Below are 24,786 nucleotides of genomic sequence, written 5' to 3'. Positions count from 1 at the left end.
ATAAAGAAATAAGCAAGGGTAATGCGACACAGCACACAACCACACTCCAGGAGAAAGGAATAAAAGGGAGAAACAACTAAAAGAAAGAACTAATCTACCTACGTTAAGTCAGCTGGAGCTTAGGCTAGGTTAGGTGTCCTAGTGCTTCTATCCAAAGTTGGGGTCATGTTAGGACATGGTTAGGACTACAGGTGCTAGGAAAATGGGATAGCGGGGAGAAGGTCCCGCACCGAAGTACATCCAGTCCCGTTACCTCTTTGCATAAACTCCTACACCGAATCCGAATGTTGGGGAATACGCTAAACGCAACACAGCTATTACGCCGGACAGACAGGGCTGTCACCACCTACTGTCTACCCCAGTCACACCGTGGAGCACGGTCATATCCGAAGGATCCCGCATACCCGAGCACCACGCTCGTGCATGAGGTCACTACACTAGTATCCCCGGGTCTCCCACCCTTCGGATTGACAAGTAAAACACTAGAGAAAGCCCGAATGCACAACGAACCCCTATCCGTACCCGGATCATCTGGCCTAACCAAGACCTTAGCACAACTCAGGAACGAACTAAGCATGGATTGATAAACTATCAAGATAGCAAAGCAACCGTGGCAAATCTCTATATTATGAATAGAAGTTTGACAAATCGGATACAAAGCCATACCGGGAGCCGAAGATTGCTCAACGACTCCTAGGACGACTTGCTTCGCTAAGGAAAACTAGCCTAGCTCCACTACCTAGCTAAGAGAGCTAGAGAGAGAGCCTCCTTGGAGAGAGAGTGGAATGAGAGAGAGAGTGTGTGTATTGAGAGGGGGGTGAGAGGCCCTATTTATAGCTCTAGAGGTCGGTTCCCGCCAAATGCACATATGGAAGGTGATCAGATGCCTTGGCCGTGACTCCTCCCCGAGATGCACCTGGACGTGTTGCAGGCCAGGTTCGACTGACCCTTGGGGTCGGCCGACCCTACCTGTCAGCCGTTTGATCCTATCCTTTGCTGGCTGGCTGATACGAGGATCTTTATCCTTTATCCTCTGGTGCATCTTGCGTGGGCCCCCGTTTCCTCTGTCAAGTGGGCCCTCTTTATAAGGGTGTGACGCTGAATGCGACCTTCTGTGTAGTTGTGTGGCGTCTGCTGCGTGTTTTCATCTTATTCTGCTCCTGCTCATCTGAAATGTACAAAACTTGAAAATAACTGTGGAGCAAGGTTAGTGATACAAATATGTGAGTAAGGCGTATAGTTTTCCTTTATTATTGAGTCTAGTTGATGGTCGAATTTGGCACTTAAGGACCGTCAACAACAAGATGGGGGCAGTTGGCCACTGGGCATGGCCGACCGACCACCCTGGTCGGCCGACGGCCTAGTGGGCCCCACCACCTCCATTTGGCACGTGTTGCTTCCTCATTGATTCTAGAAGGCGGTTCAGGTAGGCTTTAGCTGTTTCTCGCGGTAGAACTCAACTGGCTCCCTCCTATAAATAGTAGAGGGGGTGAGAAATGAGACAACACCACACCTTGTAGTTTCGCACCTCTCCTCTTCATTTGGAGCTTGATAGCTCATCCTCGGTGCTCTAGGCAGCCTAGGTGTGTAGGAAAATTGGGAGAGAGTGAGGAGGAGTCGGGGAAGTGCCGGGTTTGTCGGCTTCTCCGCTTGTACCTCGACAGATGCTTATCGGTCATAGTAAATGTTCGTGACTTCCTTTGTTATTTAGAAGTAGAGTTTAATTGCAAGTACAAACTTCTACCTTTTATTGGATTGAGTGTTTGCTTAAAGTAGCAAATGATCCTAGCTTAAGACTCCTGATATAGACAGATAATCTTGGCCAAGGTTAGGATCAGTACGGTATTAGCATAGACGTGGTGTCTAGGCTAGACTTACCACTTGGTTGTTTAGTATTCCCACGGCTTGTAGGCGTAACTTGCATGTGGTGACAGCCCTATTAGAGCCCAGTAATCCTCCACATTCGGTTACACGAAACAATGTGCAATTATCAGAGCATCTGGCTTCTAGCCAAGGGAATTCGATAGCCCAAGGTACGAGGCGAAGCTATTTCTTCTTTTAAGCCTAGATTCTAAATCCTAGGAATTCCTCTCTATCCTGTTGATTCTACATGAGTGTGTGTGTCCTTAGATGAGCCCAAACCCGTAGATAGTGTACTCTCATTCCTCAGTGGATATGGTACTCTGGAATACTCCTGGGTGAAAGCTACAGCGGTATTCGTGCACTTGCGGATTTTATTCATGACGTTACAAAATACCAACAATAAGGTAAGTGGTGAGACAATGACCGAGTGACACACTGGAGGCTCAATGCCTTAGAGAAGTCGTAGCTTGGAGGACAACGAGCAAGAAAAGAAACCTGATACACTTTTGATGTATCGAACTAGCCTCTCTAGATCAGACTTAGCATCTAACTAGTTATTGGGAACCTAGAGCTTACTTCGGCGGCCTTAAAGAAGGACTCAGACTGGGATGAGAAGGGAGTCTGATGTCAGGATGTGGAGGACTACTAAGGACTGGCAGGGCTGTCACCATCAGCCGCCTACCACTATGGTACCGTGGGGTGGAACACACTTTCTAGCTAACACTGAGCTAAGACACCACGTCCATACTCGACATTAGGATTTCTCTTGAGGCCTTCAAGAGAAATCCCCCTCAACCAAGAGAACAAACTTGAGCTCTCTAGTCCGGGCGAGAAAACCCGTAAGGTAAGATCCCGAGAAGAGAGAGAGATAACTTAGCCTAATGCCAAAAGAAAACATACTTTCACGCACAAGCTAAACACTAAGACTTGGAAAGATAAATAAATGCGGAAAGTAAAGCTAACTCAGAAAAGTAGAGAAGATAACTTATATTAGTAAAGTCCAAAGAACGATACAAGAGCTATAACAGACTTCCGATGACTCTAGAATCTCGAGGCAAGCTCGACTCAAATCTTACTCCCAAACTACTAACCTACTCTAGAAAGTGAAGAGAGAAGAGCTCCTTGTGGTGTGTGTTACAAGTGATGGATGGGGGTCTTATTTATAGTGTTGTAGGGTCGGTTCTTGGCCGGTAAAAGGCTTGACAACAGTTGCAAGCGGGTATGACTGTTGTGCTTAACTTCCATGCCAAGTCCCAGCTTTAGAGGCTTCCAGGTGTGGCCGGCCGGCCGGCCTGGGGATGTCGCCACTTGTCACCGCCCTTCATCTAGACGTCTTGGATCAGCTCCTAGAGTCAGTTTGACAGTTGCTCAGGCATGGAACACGTGTTGCATAGGCTGGCTGGCCTAGAGGAGGCCAGGCGACCTGCCTCTGGCACTTCGTGGCCCTCTATTCCACAAAATTTGTACATCAACACTAGCGATGACTCCAGGGTGATGGATTGCTGACTTTTCTCTGAGTTTGTGCTGACTTGTGGGCCCTTTGATCCATGTCAATGCCTTTCAGTCCATTTGATCAAACCGACCTTCAATCCATAGTTTAGAGGTAATGTTGACGTGTCATTGTGCCCATGGATCAAAGATGTGGCATGTTGTTTGGAGGTGCCAGGCCGACCGGCCTGGGAGAGGCCGGGCGGCCTGGGATTTTGCCCACTTTCGTCCATTTTTGGTGTGTTTGCTTCTAAAATCAAAATTCATCCAAAACTTGTGGAACTCGTTAGAAATAAGTAAAATATGAATGGAACATAGTGTAAAGCTCAATTTATTCCCGAGAAGTTGACGGTCAAAATGCGAAATAATGGCCGTAAACACCCCCCAAGCTTAAACTTTTTCTCATCATCGAGCAAAGCTCTAACTGAGACTCGATGGATCAGGAGTTGCATCGATGCTCATACCCTGCAGGTACTTTGAGCACAACATATTACTCTTCATGTATGTACTATGAATAAGTTGGCTCATACCTAAGGTCCGGGTAGATGGGGCTTGTTCGCATTTCATCCCTTAGTCTTGAGAGGTTGAGAGACTGAACAACCTTCACCAGAATATTTTCTGCAGCCTGTTCAGGTTCCTAACTCAGAATTTTGCAGATTTTTCAACAGTGATTTTGGTTCCCCAATGGTACTCTCGAATCACCCAAGGTGTATGATCCTCACGTATGTTGGAGTGTATTGAACATCTTCTTCCTATTCTAAGGCTGATATGTGGAGTTCATGGGTAGGAAGAGTGTAGCATACCTTGGTTACCTTTGTTTCCGAGCCAAAGAGTGGTTCGCAAAAGGCTGGTACTTAGTCAAATACTGATCTTATGGAGGATAAAATGTCCAGGGGAGAGGGAGAAATGGAATCACAATTGGAGGAATTTTGGTCTTTTTATTTGAACTCCATATTTTGCAACATTTTTGAATGGAGGGAGTATGGGCTCTTTCTTTCTTTTCTTTTCTTACTTCTTCTCTCACTCTCTTTTTAGAGAAGATACCCCATACTCCTTTGCTGATAGAACTTTTGATACATGGAGTTTTTGGATAACCAGACCTTTTTGGGATGAATGGGCACACAGTGGAGATTTTGGGTTTCTGTTGTTGTGGGGGGATTTTGTGTGGTGAAGGTGGATGCTAATAGCCGGGATAGGTACTTGACATACCAGACATTTTGAGGCTAGCAAACAATGGGTACACGAAGGAGAAAGATTGGTAGTTGACAAGTACCATTCCTTGAGCGGACACACCGTTCGACAAAGCTCAAACTAAAATCAAGATAGCTTATGGATGCTCATGATATAAAATTATATGGCTCTAGATAGGTCATTTAAACCAAAGGGGTAACCTTTACCATGATTTAATTTTAAAAGAATTATGAGAGGTCCCCTACTAGAGCAAGCAGATTATTCCAGTTTGGGCTATCTCGAATCCCACAACAACTTAGACTATAGAAATAAAGCTAGTGCTCCCATACATCCAGAATTTAGTGGAACTACTTATGCGCCAACTAGTTCAGGTACTAGGAGAGTAAAAAGCTGTAAACGAGGCACATACGAGGTATGAACAGAGTAGCTATTCATCATTTCCAAGATGAGAGCTTACACGGATTTCTATACACATGAGCTAGGAGTTTTATTCAAAGCATGATTTTTTTTGGATTTTTAGGTTTTTGACTATTATTATTATTACTATTATTATTTTCAGTACTACTAATGTGGCTTTCCTGAAAGAATGGATGTGTATGGCTACTTACCTGGCGAACATGATCCCCCCAAGCTTCGGTGAAGCTCAGTCCTCCTCAATGGAGTCCTGCTCTTCCTCATTAGGGTCTTCTTCTTCCTCCTCATCAGAATTTTCCTGTTCCTGCTCAGGGTCTTCCTGTGCTGGCTGCTGGTACTGTTGGGGGTGATAGTCTAATCCCATATGAATGAAGATGTTGGAGACGTGGTACTGCATGGCTGACGTCATCTCCCAGTTCGGATGCGTGAGATGAGTGTTATGTGCTATGGTCTCGTTCATCTGCTATTGCTGCACACCGAGGGTGTTGACACGGTTGAAAGCTCGTAGATACTCCGCATAATCGGGTTCTCGTAGTCAAACCGTGCCGATGACAAAGGACCCACCTACAGACCATAAGAGCTCTGCATACTTGGAGGGTAGTAGGGTCCTTGTCTGCCGCTGTATCCTGCACTGCTGCTAGCCTGTATCCTGCACTGCTACTAGCCTGGTATGGGTTTGGGCTATCATGAGTGTAGAACCCATAGGCTTGCTCAAAGCTCATGTTCTCCATGGATGGTTCTGGCTGCGTGGTGGTGCCGACAGGAGGTGCTTGCCGCGATGTTCCTGCCATGGCTTGCTGCTGGTCGCGTCTGGTTCTATTTCTCGTCTGTGGCCCTACAACACTCTGTCATGTGGGTTCCCTCTTCTCCATCTGCAAGGTTAGTCTCTTCACCGAATAGTGAGAGAGTCTTGGGCATGGCAGCTCGATCTCCCTATCATATACGGGGTAACACATGAAAAGTGAATTTCCGAGCCCTTCACGCATCATGTGACCCTGCACAAAATGTTCTAAACCGACCACATATCGTTACGCCTCCGTCAGGGGCAAGTAAGTGACTTGGGCATTTTCCAGCACTGCGACATGGTTCACAATGCGAGTGACCAGAGAGGTCATGTCGATGGTGCTTTTACCTGAAATCATCTTTTGCCAATAAGCGATCGTGCTCTTGATAGGAGAAAAATGAATTTTGTTCGCCATAGCGTACAGACACTGCAACTCGGGCAAGCTGCAGAGGCGGAGGTCTGAACGAGTGTGCAGAACCATGGCAAGCCACTTGGCAAGAAACCGTAGAGTAGGATTATGAATTGAGACTATGCTATTCTTACTACTCACTGGTTCATCAGAGATTAAACTCCACCACGAACTACGATCATACTGGTAATTGGTAGCAAGCGTGTTGGGGTCAAGAATGCATCTTTTGTGAAAACCCAATGCTATGCTAAACTGTTTTAGGGTCATTTCAAATTGTTTGATAAAGAAATGAAAGTAGATTTTAGTTCGATAAGGAATTCCATGGTAAGAAGATGCGAACTTGCCTCAGTGATGTCAGCAAAATCTTCCCATCCTGCACCAGTGAAGGCTCGATTCATATCTTGCTACACCCCATTTTGATGAGGAAGCAGGACTCATATACGTTGGCATGAGCATAGCTCTGCCATTTCAGCAGTTCTAGGGCTTCCCATTCATAGTCATTCCTGACTACGATCTGCTCGATCGTCGTCAGGACCCTGATGCGCATTTTCTTGGTACCGCGGGAGCTTCCTCCTCCTGGGATGCATTACTACGGCGACTTGAGTCGACCGACATATCATCCCGGGAGGATGATGAACTCCGCGAGCTCTTCGAGCGGGAAGAGAGCGCCCTCTTGATCCTATCCTTGGCATTCGTCAACATGGTTCCTGCAAAAAGATTAGCACACGAATACCCGAGGGAATATGATCAAGAATGAGGGTTAATGGTTAGTCATTCTTGCGGGTCGTTTAAACCACCACACACGTTCGTCATTTCGGGTCAAATTTATTTAAAGGAAATAATTTTTGGGGTTTTTGGTCTAATGAAGGTGATGCAGTCACCTTATTATTCAATTGATTAGCACCAACATGGTTTAGCACTAATAACTATTGACTTTTTATTTGTTTTTGGTTGAGCTATACCAGACTTCCGACGACTCTGGAATCTAGAGACAAGCTCGACTCGACTCTGACTCCCAAACTACTAACCTACTCTAGAAAGTGAAGAGAGAAGAGCTCCTTGTGGTGTGTGTTACAAGTGATGGATGGGGGTCTTATTTATAGTGCTCCAGGATTGGTTCTTGGCCGGTAAAAGGCTTGGCATCAGTTGCAAGCAGGTATGATGGTTGTGCTTAACCTCCACGCCAAGGCCCAGCTTCAGAAGCTTCCAGGTGGGGCCGGCTGGCCTCCCCTAGGCCGGCCGGCCAGGGATGTCGCCACTTGTTACCGTCCTTCATCTGGACATCTTGGATCAGCTCCTGGAGTCGGTTTGACAGTTGCTCAGACATGGAACACATGTTGCATAGGCCGGCCGGCCTGCCTCTTGCATGTCTTGGCCCTCCGTTCCACCAACGTTGCACATCAACGCTTGTGAGGACTCCAGGGTGATGGATTGCTGACTTTTCTTTGAGTTTAAGCTGACTTGTGGGTCCTTTGATCCATGTCATTTCCTTTCGGTCCATTTGATTAAACCAGCCTGCAATCCACGGTTTAGAGGTAATGTTGACATGTCATGGTGCCTATGGTTCGAAGATGTGGCACGTTGTTTGAAGGTGCCAGGCCGACTGGCCTGGGAGAGGCCGGGCGGCCTAGGATTTTCCCCACTTTCGTCCATTTTTGGCGTGTTTGCTTCTGAAATCAAAACTCGTCAAAAACTTATGGAACTCGTTAGAAATAAGTATAATATGAATGGAACATTGTGTAAAGCTCAATTTATTCCCGAGAAGTTGACGGTCAAAATGCGAAATAATGGCCGTCAACAGGAACACAACCATTGGTAGTGCACTGTTGACGGCTGTTAAGTGCAAAATAAATGCCGTCAACTCCTGCATAAACACTTAAAGAATGAACACCAGTAGTAGTGGTAGGAGTTATTACTAACGAATTCCACAAGTGTTGGTGAATTGTTGATTGCAGGTACACAAGTATAGAATAAGAGGAAAACATGCAGAAGACGCCACAAGAATGCACAGAAGATCATATCCGGCGTCACACTTACAAAGAGGGCCCACCTGGTAGAGCAAACGGGCATGCCACGTGAGATGCACGATATGGTCAACACCTAGGCCCACTTGTCAGCCTGCCAGAGGAAGGAGCCCTTGGGGGAGGCACACCTGGGGTTGGCCGACCCCAGGGGTCGGCCAAACCTGGACGGCCTCCCGTCTAGGTGCACCTCAGGCAAGAGTAGGCCCTACTCCACCTCTCCACCTTGGTGGCCACTCCTTCTTGGGCTATAAAAGGGGGCCTCCCCCTCCACATTCAACACACACACACCAGCAAGACCTCCAACTCTTCACTTGAAGATGTAGTGCTCCATTGCTAAGGCGACGCCCTGCCTAGGCTAGTGCTTAGAGTAGGAGGAGGGTGAGGAGTAGTTTGGGGAAGTGCCGGGCCTGTCGGCGGTCTTCTCCAGGCGTGTACCTCTACGGATGATGGCTTCCTCCGATATGAGTAAGTTAGTATTTATGATTCCTGTATTGCATAGTACTTTTGCTTGAGTGAGATCAGTTCTCTTACTCACGGGTTCGTCGCTCCGTATTTAGGGGTGCAAAGAGGCGACCCTTAGGTGCACCTCCAATCCTCTTTAGTTCAAAATTTTGTACCACTTTTCCAAAATAGGATCCCACTTTGGAGAAGTAGTACAAAATTCTGAACTAAGAAGGGTTGGAGGTGCACCTAAGAGACACTAATTTGCACCCCTATCCGTATTTCTACAGAGTGCTGTAGTTTGATATGGAATATCAGACATAGTTAGACTGCAGTAGTAACTAGTAGCGTAGACGTGGTGTCTAAGCTAAGGGTTACCTTTGTTTGCCTTATATCCCACAGTTTGTAGAGTTAGACCGTAGGTGGTGACAGCCCTGTCGGTTCTTCGTAATCCCCCATGTTCGAATATAGCGTAGAGCTGTTGGCCGGAGTCTCCTGACCATTTCAGGGGTAAGCCGGTGTCTGAAGCGAGTATTCTGGCTAAGAGATCAACCTTTAACTCATCTTTAGTGCTACCGTAGGAATCCTCTCTAGCCTTGCCACTTAATATTGGTGTGTCCTTGGACCGACTAAGTAAGGAGTTAGTGCACACACGTTCCCTATGGAAATGATACCCTTGAATACTAAAGGGTAAAAGCTACGACGGTATCCGTGCGCTTGCAGATTTATTCACATCATTAAAATATCCAACAAGGTTTCTGGTGCCGTTGCCGGGGAACGGTTGCTGTTCTAACTTCGAACCTAGTTGGTCCTCATATCTTTTATTTTTTTTAAAAAAAAAAATTCTTAGCCTTTGTCTTTCTTTCTTATCTCTACCTCAACCCCCACTACCCACGAAAGGTTTTCCTTGTCCATACCTTTCGACCCGTTAGGGTGAGTCTCTAGAACCATCCTTTCTGGACCCAGTTCCACATCCGGCTACAAGATTCATCCCTCACTCACAAAGCTAGTTTAGGAAATCTCCGTCTCAGAGTTAAGCTGTGAGCATCCCTTTCATCATCTACGAGAGGAGGAGAATGCTTCGAGCAACTAAGGACTTCCATCAGTGGAATTTGAGCTTTCATCTCGATGATATTTAAAATTTTGCTGAAAGTACCTCTCTTGAACAGCAGGAATCTTGGGGAAAAGAGCACTTTATGCAAATCCTACCCCCAGATTTCCTTATGGTGCTTTCTTCTTAAATTTTCCTCGAGACCATGTCTCGAGGGAGGTTAAGGAAGGAATGGTCGGAATAAGAGGGTCATTCTTTGTGACTTATCTGTTTCAACCATAATTTCCTGGAAGAGGTACCATAAGAAAGCCCGTCATGTTCCCATGCCAAGGCAACCTCCGAGGTGTTTTTACCAAGGAATAAGCCTCGACATTGACCACCATGTTATAAGTCCATAGGACTGATCTCTCTGGTCAAGGGGCCTTACCGATCGAATCGAGAGAAATAAATTCATAACCTTATCCTCGGTTAGCGATCGATGCCAATCAAATCAAATGATTCAAATTCACATCCTATTCCTTGATTTTGATTTATGCCCAATAGAAGTTATGTTCACCCTTTTATTTAAAATGAACTTCTATTGGAAGTTTAGGATGGATTGCTTTGCCACAATATTCATCTTTGATGAAATGCGAAGCTTTCTACCTAAGGAGGGGATGAGTTGAAAGAAACTCATTTCCCTCGTGACCCGAACTCATAATTGTTCATTTGGCCCACAAAGTTACACATCCTCTTTCACTATCAGGGCCATGAACAATTCTTGAGTTGCTCTATCCGGAGACCAAGCCACTCACTCCATGAGCATGAAGTTTCATTATTCTGCTTCATCACAAAGCCATGCTCATCCTTGATATCTCCGAGATCTTTCATCTGTTGTGCCAAGCCGTTGCGAGTCTAACAATCATCCCAGGGTTGATGCCCTTTAGGATGGTTGTATTTGGTTTTGTTTATCTTAATATATATGCAAGGCTCGTAGTTGTATTTGTGCACTAACCCTGCAGCTTGAACGACATTAAATCAACAAATGGTGGTGATGCTGGGAACTGCATCACCATTGTGAGCTGCAGGATGAATCCCCATGGTCGAGCTTGCGACCATAAACAAAGCACTGCCGGGAGATAGCTTGGATTATCTTTAAAAAAATATTTCTCCTAAACAATAAAAGCAAGAACATGTTGTTAAGCTTAAGTATGCACCTTCGGGTATTCTTGGTTTTAACCATTCCAAGCTAAAATTAAGAAGAGCCGAAGACATACGATGCCTGAGAACATGGGGGCTGCATCAATTGTATACTTTGATTATCTTTGGTATTGGAACACACTCGAAAGGAGACCCCGGCATTGCACACTTGACTTTCACACAAAAGTTCAAGTGTGGGGGGGAAATCGCTGAGCATCTCGCAGCAAGTTCCAGCCATACCAAGGAGTATCCTTGTTTCAAGAAGGTGTCAGCTCTGGCTTGCTTGAGAAAAAAAAGAGAGGAAAAAAGAGAAAAAAAATGAGAAGGATAAAGATATAAGAAATTGAAAAAAAAGAGAGAGATATAAAAATCGGAGAAAAAAAGAGAATAAAAAAAGAGAGAGAAAAATTAAAAAGAAGAGAGAGAGAAAGGAAGAAGGAAAGAGTGAGAGAGAGTCAATCTTCACATAAAACTCCATCCGGTCCTGGCTCCACACACTCAAACAGCTGATAACGCAAACAATCCAAAGGCTGCTTCTCTTCCTTTCTAGGCCTTCGCTGCTCCACTCTGATTGGCACTTGCCGCCTGCATCAAAGTGGAGGACTCTTCGATGACCATATGTCTCCATGCCACCGCTGCAGCAACTTCAAAACTTCAATCCACATATGCTGCCGGCACGGACACTCAGGTACCTAAAAAGGTATGCCAATGTTTACCGATCATTGTTTATCTCAAATTTGAACTTAGCTTAACCATTTTCGCATGCTTCCTTCTTCTATGATCAATTGGTACATCCATAGGCTTTTTAAATTAAGCATGGTGCTTAGGTTAAAAAGTTTTCTTTAATCAAATTATACATGGTGTCAATACAATCATAGATTTTAGATGTATATATCTTTTGCGGACTAACCCCTGCAGAAAGACTTCAAATCAAATGGGTAAAATCCTCAAGCTAAATTCACGCTAGAAGATACAACAAGGCCTGGGACACACTTCAACAAAAAGAATTGCACAACATACAAATGAGGCACAGATCACCTTTCAAGGGTCATAGTGGGTATATCGTCAAAATACCTCTTTGTTATGTTTATGCAATTTTATCTTAGCCTTGTTTGAGTTTTGCTGAAATGATAACAATTTGGTGAACAATAAATAAAACAAAAAACCTCTTTGTAAAAAAAATCTCTCTCTCAGAAAAAATCATGAAATAAAATGATGGCAAACATTCTTTGGGGTCCATGCTAATTGAATCTCTTGAATATGATTTCCCTTAAGCATGGATGTTTACAACAAATTCGAAAACAAAAAAGTCCTTTAAGCATCCCTCGAGTATTTGTTGTCCACTAACCTTTTGTAGGGAAGAAAATAAATAAAAAAAAAGAAAAGCCAAGGAGCGGCATCATAATTCCAGCTTCAACACAATGCTCCTTGGTCCAAAGGGAAGACAGTTGCACGAGGAACCAAGATGAACAAATGCAAAGCTTTGCTTCGTGTTTATGAAGCTTAACTCTTGCATTTTTGTTCATTGCTTGGCAAGTCCTTCCGAGTAAGTATCGCACACACCTCGTGCGTCCTTGCTTCTTGTCTCTACACTGCTAAGTTACCCATCATGTTTAGCATGCCATGAAAAAAATTAAGAAATATTTATATAATAAAAAAGGGAGAATAAAATAGAAAAAATAAATTTATATATAAGAATATACATAAAATAAAATAAAAAAATTAGTGCTCCAAATAGTAATGTTCTTTGATTCAATAAATTTTAGACTCCCCGGTGTTCAAAACCGATAGACTCCTTGTTTGTATCCACCATTGTTTTTTTCTTTTGAATAAAAGTAGGTACAAGAATAAGTGTGGGGGAGATCTCTCAAAATCACCAAGTGCAAACTCTTTTGAGATCTCTCCCCCAACATATTGCACAATGTCGACGGTCTAGCACGCTGAAGACCAGGATAGATGGAACTCACAGAAGGATGGCCGAACCTCTGGTTCGACCAGACCACCTCTGACTTCCCTCAGTTCCCTCTTCTTCCTCTACAAACGATGGTTTGTGCAACACTATCCTCAAACTCCCTGATTCTTGAGTTTAAACATATTGCATTTTGTTCATTAAAATTAAACTCAATGAACTCTGCCAATTCGACTTGTGCACTCCATGCGCCTCCATGAATAAACTTACATACTCTTTATTCCTCGCATTCTTCCTAGTCCTTGTGAACTTATATGTTCATAGGGACCCCATGCTATGTAAGTAATTGACTAATGTGATATGATTGGATGAACGAAACCATGCTCTACCTGGCAAAGTACTTGGGATTTCTTTTCAAAAAAAATCATCAATAGCTTGTCTCCTCAAATTATTGAAAATTCCTACCAAAGCGAAAGTTAGATTTTTATGCTCAAACCTTCATATGCAGTTGACTTTGCTTTGAGTTTTGTCAAACTCCTTGACCCTTGTTAGAGACTTGTCATACTCTCATGATCAAGATCACGTACACATCCACTCACATGCTATACTTCTACACTAGAGGATGGCAAACATTGTCATCCACCCATAAAATAAAACTCCATGACATACCATAACTCTTTCTCTTTAAAGTGACCATCAAGGATGTGGACTATACAAAAAGAAATAAATGATGCATACCCAAAGAAGGTATGCCACATGCTCAAAAGGCATGTCAAAATAAAAGAAAAGAGGAAAAGATGCATACCCAAAGAAGGTATGCCACATGCCCACAAGGCATGTCAAAAAAAAAGACAAAGATAGTCCACATCCAAGGAAAATAAAGAAGAGAGATAGATCATGCAAAGCAGTTTATCCATCCTCCACCAAAAAAAAATAATAATATTCCCACACACTTGCACATCTTAATCAGATTGTATGACTCATTTCTGCTTGGATCTTGTTTTCGACATAACAATATAAGCAAAGCAAACATGCCTCTTTTAATCCTATCCTGAGCTCCACATAAGCCTGATTAGATGATAGGAGAAAAGAAGGCAGCAACTTTGCCTTGGTGAGGATCTGAAATACAAATAGTGATTTGAGAGAATAGTTTGAGGAGCAAGACTAGTCTTTTGTTTCAAAATATAAAAAAACCAAGTTTCTAAGCAGAAAGAGCTAGGAACCTGAAGTCTGCATTGTTCCGTTCTTCAATTACCAAGAAAGTATGGTAGCCACTCCAAAGTTCACAGGTGTTGGCGCCTACCAACTCCACTACTGATCGTCAGCGATGACGCCCGCAGACGCCAAGGGGGGTGGCAGGTATTTCATGAACCACGAATAAACCCGCAAGTGCACGGAATACCGCTATAGCATTTTACCCGAGAGTATATCGGGGTGCCATTTATATTTCCGCAGGGAAGGCGGCGACTGGAAGTACATAGGCTAGTTAATGAACTGATCGAGATTGGATACTCAATTGCATAAACAGGGGTAAGATAAATGGTTGGATAGGTGGTAGTGTGACACACAAGTTTACACTCAGCTCTAAATATTCTATAGGCAGGGAGAAAGGAAGAAGTTAGCAACTCGAGTCAAAGATACTAGGCTAGCTATTTCTATGCTATCTTATGGTTAGATCAATAGAAGATTAAACTGGCATAATAGGGAGACCGCTACTAGCAGGACGGAAGAAACCCAACCAAACCATACGGCTTTATACACCTCCTACCCCCCCCCCCCAATCCGAACGTGGAGGATTACTGGGCACGGACAGGGTAGTCACCACCTGCCGGCTACCTCTACAAACCGTGGGAAAGGGCGAGATCCAGCACCACTTGACTAATCTAGACACCACGTCTACACTAGTAAGCGATACTCTAGTATCCCGCGCGGAGCCCCCACCCTCCGAATGGACAAACATCATACTAGAGCAAACATACGAATACTGGAGCAGTTGCCGGAGTTCTAAAGCTAATATGTTAACCTTCGCAAGCACAGGGTGCGAATGCAACTAGATCAAGAAGTATATATCTGATAACTCAGAATATAAATCAAGCAGATATCGGTAACTATAGTTTAAGTCTATTACAAACGACCGAAAATTACACAAGAGAACTAGAGATGAACCCATACCAGAACTCCTGAGCAACTCCGGGGACTCGATGACTACTAGACTCCACCTAAACTCCACTAACCTATAGAGCTAAACAAGAGAATGAGCTTGAGCTTCAACTTGATGTGTGTGTGTGTCTCCATTCTTACCAACCCCCCCCCCTTCTATTCATATTTATAGCAGGGAGCCACGGGGTGTGCAACAGGTGATCCTTGGAGAACCGACATTAGGAGCCAATGGGACGCGTCCACATGGCAGAGTTGAGGTGGTGGGGCCCGTGGGCAGGTCGGCTGACCAGCATGGTCGGTCAACCTCCCAACGACGCCAATGTTGTCATTTCTTAACTCACTACCAGGTTTTCGAAGACCTCGGCAATAGCCTCAGAAACGCCTGTTGGCGGTCCTTAGTGCAATCACTAGAAATGAGGGCGTGCCGCTCTCGTGATATAATCTATATGATTACAGATGGATTCGCAAGCGCACAGATATACAATTGTAGCATTTCACCCGGAGAGTAAGGGTATCATTATTTATTTGTTCCCAAAGGATGGCAGTGGCAAAGGTATTGTACTCAACATTAACCATGACATTGTGCCTCAAGCAATAGGCAAAACTCTAACAGGGGTAAGTCAAGATAAAGAAATAAACAAGGGTAATGTGACACAGCACACGACCACATTCCAGGAGGAAGGAATAAATGAGAGAAACAACTAAGAGAAAGAACTAATCTACCTACGTTAAGTCAGCTGGAGCTTAGGCTAGGTTAGGTGTCCTAGTGCTTCTATCCAAAGCTGGGGTGAAGTTAGGACATGATTAGGACTACAGGTGCCAGGAAAATAGGATAGCGGGGAGAAGGTCCCACACCAAAGTACATCCAGTCCCGTTACCTCTTTGCATAAACTCCTACACCGAACCCGAACGTCGGGCAATACACTAAACGCAACAAAGCTATTACGCTGGACGGACAGGGTTGTCACCACCTACCGTCTACCCCAGTCACACCGTGGAGCACGGTCATATCCGAAGGATCCTGCATACCCGAGCACCACGCTCATGCATGAGGTCACTACCCTAGCATCCCCGGGTCTCCCACCCTTCGGATGGACAAGTAAAATGCTAGAGCAAGCTCGAAAGCACAATGAACCCCTATCCGTACCCGGATCATCTGGCCTAACCAAGACCTTAGCACAACTCATGAAGGAACTAAGCATGGATTGACAAACTATCAAGATAGCAAAGCAACCATGGCATATCTCTCTATATTATGAATAGAAGTATGACAAATCGGATACAAAGCCATACCGGGAGCCGAGGATTGCTCAACGACTCCGAGGACGACTTGCTTCGCTAAGGAAAACTAGCCTAGCTCCACTACCTAGCTAAGAGAGCAAGAGAGAGTTGTTGACGGTCCTTAAGTGTCATATCTGACCGTCAACTCTGGCAAAGAACAATGCGAAAACAAACACCAAACTAGAGATAGGAGTTTAATACTAATCATTTCCACAAGTTTTGGTGAATCACTGATTTTAGGAGACCGTGTCTGCATAAGGAGGGAAACCATGCTCAAATGAAGCCAAAAGTACATTTCAGAGCATGCTACACGAGCATGGGAATTAGAGGGCCCACATCCAGAAGCAAATCAGCTCAAGCCCAAGAGAAAACACACTTCCGACAAAACCAGAAGCAGACACAACAATCCAAGGGCCAAATGACAAGCTTAACCGACTTAACTTTTGGGGAACACCCACAAGCCAACACAGGGAGTCCATAGGCCGAAGAATTTCAGAGGGCAATATTTGTGATGGGAACTACTGAAACTTGTGAGAGAAATATTAAGCAGAATTTCAGAGGGCAGTATTAGGGGGTGATTCCATTCCTTCATGTAGCTCAAGTTTTGTTACCAAGCTAAGTAGACTGCAGCAGCTATTTTCAGTCACTAAGGTATAGTTAGCAACAAGAAGTCTCGACAAGTGCTATTTTCAGCCAAGTAATTAAACAAAAGCAGCACAATAGGCATGGACAAGGGCTGACAGCAAAATAAAAAAAATAACATGGCCAAGTGCTCAGATGAACATAAATAAAAATCAGTGGCATGGATAAGTTACAAGACTACCAACAGCAGCATTATAGGCATGGACATGTTCTTAGAATTAACATAACAATCATCATTGACATGGACAACAGCACAACATATAAACAAAAATAATATCATTGTCATGGGCAAGTGCTCAAATATAACAAAATATCATCACAAGCATGGGCAAGTGCTCAGATATAACACTATATCATTCTTATAGTTAAAAGGAAATTCATAGGCATGGGCAAATGCTCAGAATAAAAAGAAAGCACATGGATGGCTAATAACAGTATAGATATGGGCAACGAACCACATCGCATGGCATTCACAGCTAGGACACATGTAACAAAACAACAACAATGCAACTAATAAAAATCATTGGAACCATGCAGAGGGGTTATGAGAAGGGGACACTCAGGGTTTTACCATAGCGGCAGGCAAGAAGTCAACCCATCAGAATGGAAGCAAGTGAGGACAAGCAGATCCACTCGATTCCTTCATAGATCAAAGGAGAAAGTGAAGAATCTCACGAGATTTACATGTAATCCTATGCAATTAGATGCTGAAAAGGAAGAAATCAAGAGGGGTATAGAAATTACTTGCTTTTGCACCACGAGATCCATGAAATTGATGCTGCAAATCAAAAAATTGAGAAAGAGGAAGGGGATTAGGGTCTGCACGAAATCGACGAGAAGCAGACAGAGGAGAGGATTACCAAGAGAGGGGATGAGGGCGAGAAGAGGGGGACGAGGGCACAGCGCGTGGATCTTGGAGCAAAGAAGTGGGGAGTGGTTGCCGCAGGCGAGATGGGCGAGGAGCCGCCGGAGATGTCGCATGCAGGAGCCGAGGTAGGAGACGTAGGTTGACGTGGATCCATGGATGAGCGAGGTGGCCGACCGCGAGTCCTCGAGGGCGAGGAGGCCATCGCCGGATCCATCCTCCACGTGTGGCTGCCTCCACAGGCCGTCGTTAGGCACGGGCGGCGGCGTCGACGCCGGCTCATGCGCGGGCGCCAGCGCCGGTGCTGGCGTGAGGAGGCTGGGGACGAGCGGTGGTGCGAGCTGCGTGGGGGGGCATTGGGGATCTAAGGGGGTGGGGAGAGAGAGAGAGAGAGAGAGGGAGAGAGGCCGCGGATGAGCGGCGGCTCCGGCGGTGCGGGAGGACGCCGGCTCACGCGCGGGCGCAGGCGCCGGCGCCGGCATGAGGAGGCCAGGGACGGGGAGGCCACCGAAGGATCTGAGGGGGCGGGGAGGGACGAGAGAGAGGAGTGTGGACTGCAGCCGCTAATGGGGACGTGGGTTCCCGATCTTCCGTCAGGTTCTGGATAACTCTTGTTGTAGGCGGAGCGAGACACACCGATCCGGCTTCAGATCCTAAGACCCGAATCCAGCAATCTTAGCACCACAACTCCTCTGGTTATCAACCGTGTCACAACTCGGTTGACCTCACCAAGAAGGCTAATCCCTGCAAGCGCAACGAAGAACACAAGCAAGAACTCGAAAGAACGCAGCTCAATTGAAGTGACTCTGCAGATGAAAGATTAATCTCAAAGTTGGGGTCTCACAAACTGACACAGCGGCGAAACTGTTCTCGACAGAATAATCTAAGCAAAACCCAAGTCTCACGATGGCGGCGGCGGCTACTAATAAGGGTTTAGGTCGTGCAAGACCTCCTGGACGCGCCCCTATTAGGCTCCAACACGATACACGGGCCATCGGCCCAAAAACAGTGACGCAGCACCGGAACAGATTCTGGACGCCAAATTCCACAGATGATTCCCGTCGACTCCGGATGAATTTGAGCCTGAGACCAGATCTATTGGAAGCGTCTTCAAATTATCTTTCCATCCATATCAAGTACGCCCAAATCCGACTCCGTATGCAACCTGGGCGTCCGTTTTAGTGTGGCATGTTCCTGGAGTCCGAAACTGAAACGAAGTCGAATCGGTTTGGGCCTCCATCTTGATCCGGACATCCTTGCTGGTCCTCCACGCCTCCAAGGCCTTCTCCACACCCTTGCTGATCCTCTCATTTGTTCCTAAGTACAATTAAGTCATTAGGTAGCAATCTATTCTCAGATTCACAATAAACATTACTTAGGAACGAACTCACCTGTAAGTTCAATTGTCGAGCACGTGCGCGAGTAATAGGACCTTGTATATCATCTTGAGGAGTGTCGTTTGTATCCGTAGGAGTGATGTCCTCATCAGCCGCGCAGGTGAAAGGTGGCGGGCAGGCGGGGGGTGTGGGGAATGGAGGAGCTAGGGTTTGTGTTGAGCGCGATTTTATATCCATGGAGTCTGATTAGAGCCATTGGATCGCCGATGAACGGACTGAAATAGTTGGGCCATTTGGACTGAAATGGGCCTTCTTTCATTCCTTATCCGTTTAACTTTTTTCTTTTTCATTTTTCTTTTGTTGCACCATTGTAAAGTAACATATAAAAATAGTTATTTTATATGTACCAATACATTTTTCATATGTAATAAACTACATATAAGATATCTTGTAAAAGTTTCAAAAAATTTTGAACTGGTTTACTATTTTCAGTACTTTAAATGAATATCTATGTGTTTATTAAAAATGATCACAATTTGAATTACATGCATCTCAAATAGTATTTAAAAACTTCCAAAAATATAATTCAAGGACGTTTGATCCATTATAGCTCATATCCTAAAAATAGAAAAAAGGTTCAAATGTTTGCTAGGGATAATTCAAACTTCTACTTGCAACCGTAATATAAAATAATGATAATAATATCTAAAACTTATCCAAAAATTCTGGAAATCGCCATAGAATCTTTTTATGAATGTATAATCATGACATAAAAATTTCATTGGATTTTATGATATTTGAAGTACGCATTGTTCATAACGGATACATCTCTCACATAGTTTCTTGTAATTCAAGTCAAAACTTTGAGATTTGAATATCTCATAACATGTTCGAACACGTATGCACCTCAAATTTGGACACCACCTTATGTTGACCATAACATTGAAACATATCAAGTTATATTAGCAATTGTTATGGTAAAACATGCTTTTCAATTCTCTAGCTATGTAGTTGGAATAAAACATGTCATACAAAAACAATCAAGATATAGCAATTAACATATAAATAAAATCCACAAAATAACAGATCCTGATTTTAGAAAAATTCAAAAAAAAGAAACATCAAATTTGGAGTTCATATGAGGAAGAAATATCAATTACATAATTTAATTCCGGATCAAAAAGAAAAAGATGAATCACACATATGTTCTTCATTATAGGGCCACGTCACAAGACTAATATAAAAGTACTATTGTCCAACATAATCACAGACATAGGCGCGGCGCATTGGTAGGGCACCCTGGTTTCATTGCCATGCCCCGGGTTCGAATCCCTCATTACTCTCTGCACCTCTTTTTTATCCAAATTATTAAAACATGAGATTCTAGTCTATAAATATAATAATACTAGCCATCATCACAACCGAAGGTGTATAGCATTTGGTAGGGCGTGAGCTTCTTATTTTTAAGATCAGGGTTCTATACCCTATGAGCGCACGTTACTTTTTATTTTTTCCAAATTAAAGCACGAATATTAAGATAATACCAAACATTTTCACCAATGAAGGTGTAGAACAGTGGTATGGTGCGGCAGCCTGGTCTTTGGTGACCAAGGTTCGAATGCTCCATTCCCTCATTTTTCCCCCCAATTTTTTATCGTTATTTTTTTTGGTGAGCAGCTTTTTGGTTTTCTTATCACCAATTCTGCGGGAGGATTTTTTTCTTCCATCACACGCAAATAAAGGCAACTTATTTTTTCTTATTTCCTACCTTGCACAACACCCACGTTTTTTTTAAAAAAAAGAAGTAATGCATCTTATTTTCTTTAAAGCAAGCCACGTAGTTGTTTTGTCAAATTTGTGGTTGAGCATAGTATCAAATCCGCACACAAAACAAAGGCAACTTATTTTTTCTCACTAACACCAATGTTTTTTCTAAAATGGGCAGGAGCACGTGTGCGCGACATGGCCCAGCGGCTCGGCTCGGCCCAACATTCGGCGTGCAGCGCTGCAGAAGCAGCCCAGCTCCAGCAGCTGGTGGGCCCGTGCATGCACAGGCGCAGGTCCTGCCGGCTATCAGGTTCTGAGCAGGGCAGCAATACTTTGGTTTGTAATCTATCACTTCCGTGCTACAGTTAAACAACTATTGGATCAATTGTTTCAATCTTTGTTTCCATTTAGTTTTATAAATTGCGGGATTGCCTATTCGATCCCCCTACTCTAGTGCGACAAAGTCCCTCTACTTATTATTTTAAGGAACCGTGCAATTACACATTATATCTGGAAACCATATGAAAATATTCGAATGTTAACAATAACATATTTTTCTTTATCACCATTGTGGTTTGAGCATGATATCAAATCCATGACGAATTCTATTTTCATTCTATGACGTTTTCAGCGCTTTCACTCTCTTAGCACAGGTCGCGGGTTCGATTCTCAAGCGCGCAACCAAGTCGCAATTTTTTGATTAAGAGTTCTTTCTGCGCAAGTGGGCCCCACTCGATAGTCCACGTGGTACGCTGACTACGCTGCTGACCTAGCTCGCAAGTGGGCCCCACTCGGTAGACCACGTGTGCGCTGACTAGGCTACCACGTAAGCATCAAATAAGAGAAGAAAAAACTTGAATAAAAATGATGAATGTCAAAACATATAGTTAAAATAACTATGACAATTTCTATGACATTAATGTTAAAACGTCATGTTTTGTGGGCTCAATTATGACGAATTCAATAAAACGTCACTAAGTTTTGGGCCTAGGGCCCATACCTTCAAATTCATGACGAAAATCTAAAAATTGTCATGGATTGTGTGCAATTGTGACGCTTTTTTAAAATGTCATAAAATTTTCGTCATAGATCACCATATTTCTTGTAGTGCTAGGAAAGCACATAACAATGCATTGCTACTGAAAGGAAGGAATCCCAAAAGTAGCACAACAATGACCAGGGCAGGAGTCTGACTTATTTAGCCATGAGCTATTCACGTTTCTGAAAAATGGATGCATGATCCTATGTGTCCTGACTACGACAAATCAGAATGTCCAAGAAATGAGTAAGTTCGGTGTTGCCAAAACTGCTGCCAATATATCAAGATCATGAAAGGTAAAAGATGTCACCTAAAGGAAATTTGTATGTACAATATATTTTTACAAAGCATCTTAAGTGATGGACCAAATTGTGTTACCATTGCATATGATGTGATCAAACAATAATAATAGCAACTATAGGCCTCCAAATTGCAGAAAAAGAGAGTTAATCGATTCTCTCATTTGAATAACATATGCCACAATTAATTCAAACCACTTCGGCAAAATTTCCTTAAATATTTACTTCCATCAAATGTGATTTGAGCTTCATGTGTGTTGTATTGGTCGAGCAAAAGTTACAAACAAAGAACAAGGTGCTTGTTCAATAAATGGTACCTAATAAATGAGCTTTATCTGGTTCCATGATCTCCTTATGTGTTTCACCCTTCGAGCATGCTGCTGCAAGTCTCAATCATATGCCAGGGTTCACTGCCAAATATCAGAGAAATAAATATTAGAAAAATAGAAAAGGAAAATAAAAAAGGATTATGCATGAGCTCCAAATAATTTGTTTGATCCTATAATTTTTGCCTAGCCCAAATTCTTTTTTTTTTTCCAAGGATGGCGGCTGCCAAGCACGTGAGGGAGTTGAAGAAGGCGGCCGACCGGAGAGCGGCAAGCATTCCGCAGGCCTGGGACTATTGACACCATAAACCATCTTTAGTCTATTGACACCATCAAATCCTAAACTATCACAGTGCAACTAAATCTGAGCATGAATTTATACCAATAATAGTTATAATGTTCACTGATTAGAGAATAAATAAATGAAGTTATGGCATCTCAATAATTCATGTTCACAGATTAGAGAATAAACAAATTAAGATATGGCATCTCAACATGTTCACAGTGACTACCACATGTTTAAGCGCAGTTCAGACATCATCCCAAAATTTGTTTACTGCAGATTTCATCAAGATTGAGGAAAAAATTGATACAAAGCCTAAGGGATTGCAGATCCAGAACCTTTGAGCCAGCGACGTGCAGATCCACCGAAGGCCTTCACGGGTTGGGGGCAGAAGGCGAGTGGACTACTCAGCATTTGACCAAACCTAGCACTACAAGATTAGGAAATCAGGACCATCACAAAATCCTTGAACATGACGTTTAAACATGTTGAGAGAATGGGAAGGGATGGGACGGCGTGCGGCGAGGATTGCACGAGGATGGCGCAGCGCGCAGCAAGGTGTGGTCGGGGCAGCGCGCGTGAGGGGAGTTGGGGGCGGTGGGGATGGGGTGGCGCGCGAGTAGATCGACGAGGATGGGGCGGCGTGCGGCGAGGAGCCATCGGGGCCGCACGCGGTGAGGATCCATTGGGGGTGGCGGCTCTTTGTGTTGGGGCCTCAGGCTGGGACACGGGGTGATGCGAGTTAGGCCCCGTTTGGGACAGCTCCGTCGGGAGGAGCTTCAGCTTCGTCGGTACTGTGCTGCACTGTGCCGCACTGTGTGTGGCACTGTTCATCGAAGCTGCGCAGGTCGGCTTCATCTACAGTCAACGTGAGGAGGTGAGAAGCCGGTGAAGCCAGGTTTTGGAGGCTTCACCTGGCTTTGCTACAGTTAGCTACAGGGTCGCTACAGTGACGAAGCTGAAGCTGTGTTGAGCTGTGCCAAACGGGGCCTTAGAGTTTGTAGCCTGATGGGACGGCTAGGTGCCACCAATTTTTTCATGGATACTGTTCCGCACGGTATGTTGATTGCTCTGGGAAGTAAAAATACTTGGTGCGAAAGGCCTCGTAGCCTAGTGGTTACCAGAGTCTTAGTAGCATATGAGGTCTTGGGTTCGATTCTATGTGGGAGTGAATTTTCTATGATTGAACAGCGTTTATGCTTTCAGTGGTAGGTGACGTTCTCGTCAACCGCGAAGCACTTGTGGTGACTTCGTCAATCTCGAGGATTTGCCAGCTTAGTCTCTCGGAGGTGCTCATAGAGGCAGGGTTGCGTGTGTATTCATAGAGATGAGTGTGCGTGCGTGTTTGTGAGCGTCTACGTCTGTACTGCATTTCTCAAAAAAAAAGTAAAAATACTTGGTGGTGGTGTGCACAGACAAAGAAAATAGTTACGACGAAACAAGAATCGTCACAATAATTCGTAGGTGTGGTTTGTGGCAATTTTTTGTTTGTCTTTATGACGAGCATTTCATTTTCGTCACTAACATATATCGGTCCTTACAAAATGTCATAAAACACATTAACTAATAACGATTATTACTTTCGTCATGAGGTTTTCGTCACGGAAGGTCACTTGTGTTGTAGTGATTAAACCAGTATGGTTATCATTCGATTTACGATACTCTTTATCATAGTGCTTCCCTGAGGAAAATTACGATACTCTAGAATACTCTAAGATGAAGCGCTACAACGGTGATTCTGTGCGCTTGCGGAATTAATATTCTTTTGGGCATAAGAAACGCCAACAGAGGGTGAGAGATAAGTCCACTCCCCGGTCCAATTAGGTACTCTGCTTACCGATAACCATATTTCTCGGCATGTGGCTAGTACGTTTCAAACACTTAACCACCACTACCACACACTGCGGCCTTAGCATCTTTTCACTAAACAGATGGGGTCTCATCCAGAAACATAGTACCCTGACCCCACCCATAGACCTTATAGTTTCAGTATGTAGTAGACATTCAACTCCTATTTTTCTCGCGAGTGACAGG

The 24,786-nt window shown here is 44.1% G+C and overlaps 1 long non-coding RNA gene across 1 annotated transcript; it reads right to left on the bottom strand.

The window, feature by feature from the left end:
* Positions 1–22,204: 22,204 nt before the first annotated feature.
* On the bottom strand, positions 22,205–23,451 carry LOC120703545. Its single transcript, XR_005687067.1, has 2 exons — positions 23,091–23,451; positions 22,205–22,553 (listed from the first exon to the last, which is right to left on the bottom strand). It is a non-coding gene; the product is annotated as an uncharacterized LOC120703545 (long non-coding RNA).
* Positions 23,452–24,786: the final 1,335 nt, after the last annotated feature.

The sequence above is a fragment of the Panicum virgatum genome, chromosome 4K, assembly GCF_016808335.1.
Source record: "Panicum virgatum strain AP13 chromosome 4K, P.virgatum_v5, whole genome shotgun sequence".
Lineage (NCBI taxonomy): Eukaryota > Viridiplantae > Streptophyta > Magnoliopsida > Poales > Poaceae > Panicum > Panicum virgatum.
This window is presented reverse-complemented; position numbering and strand designations above follow the sequence as displayed.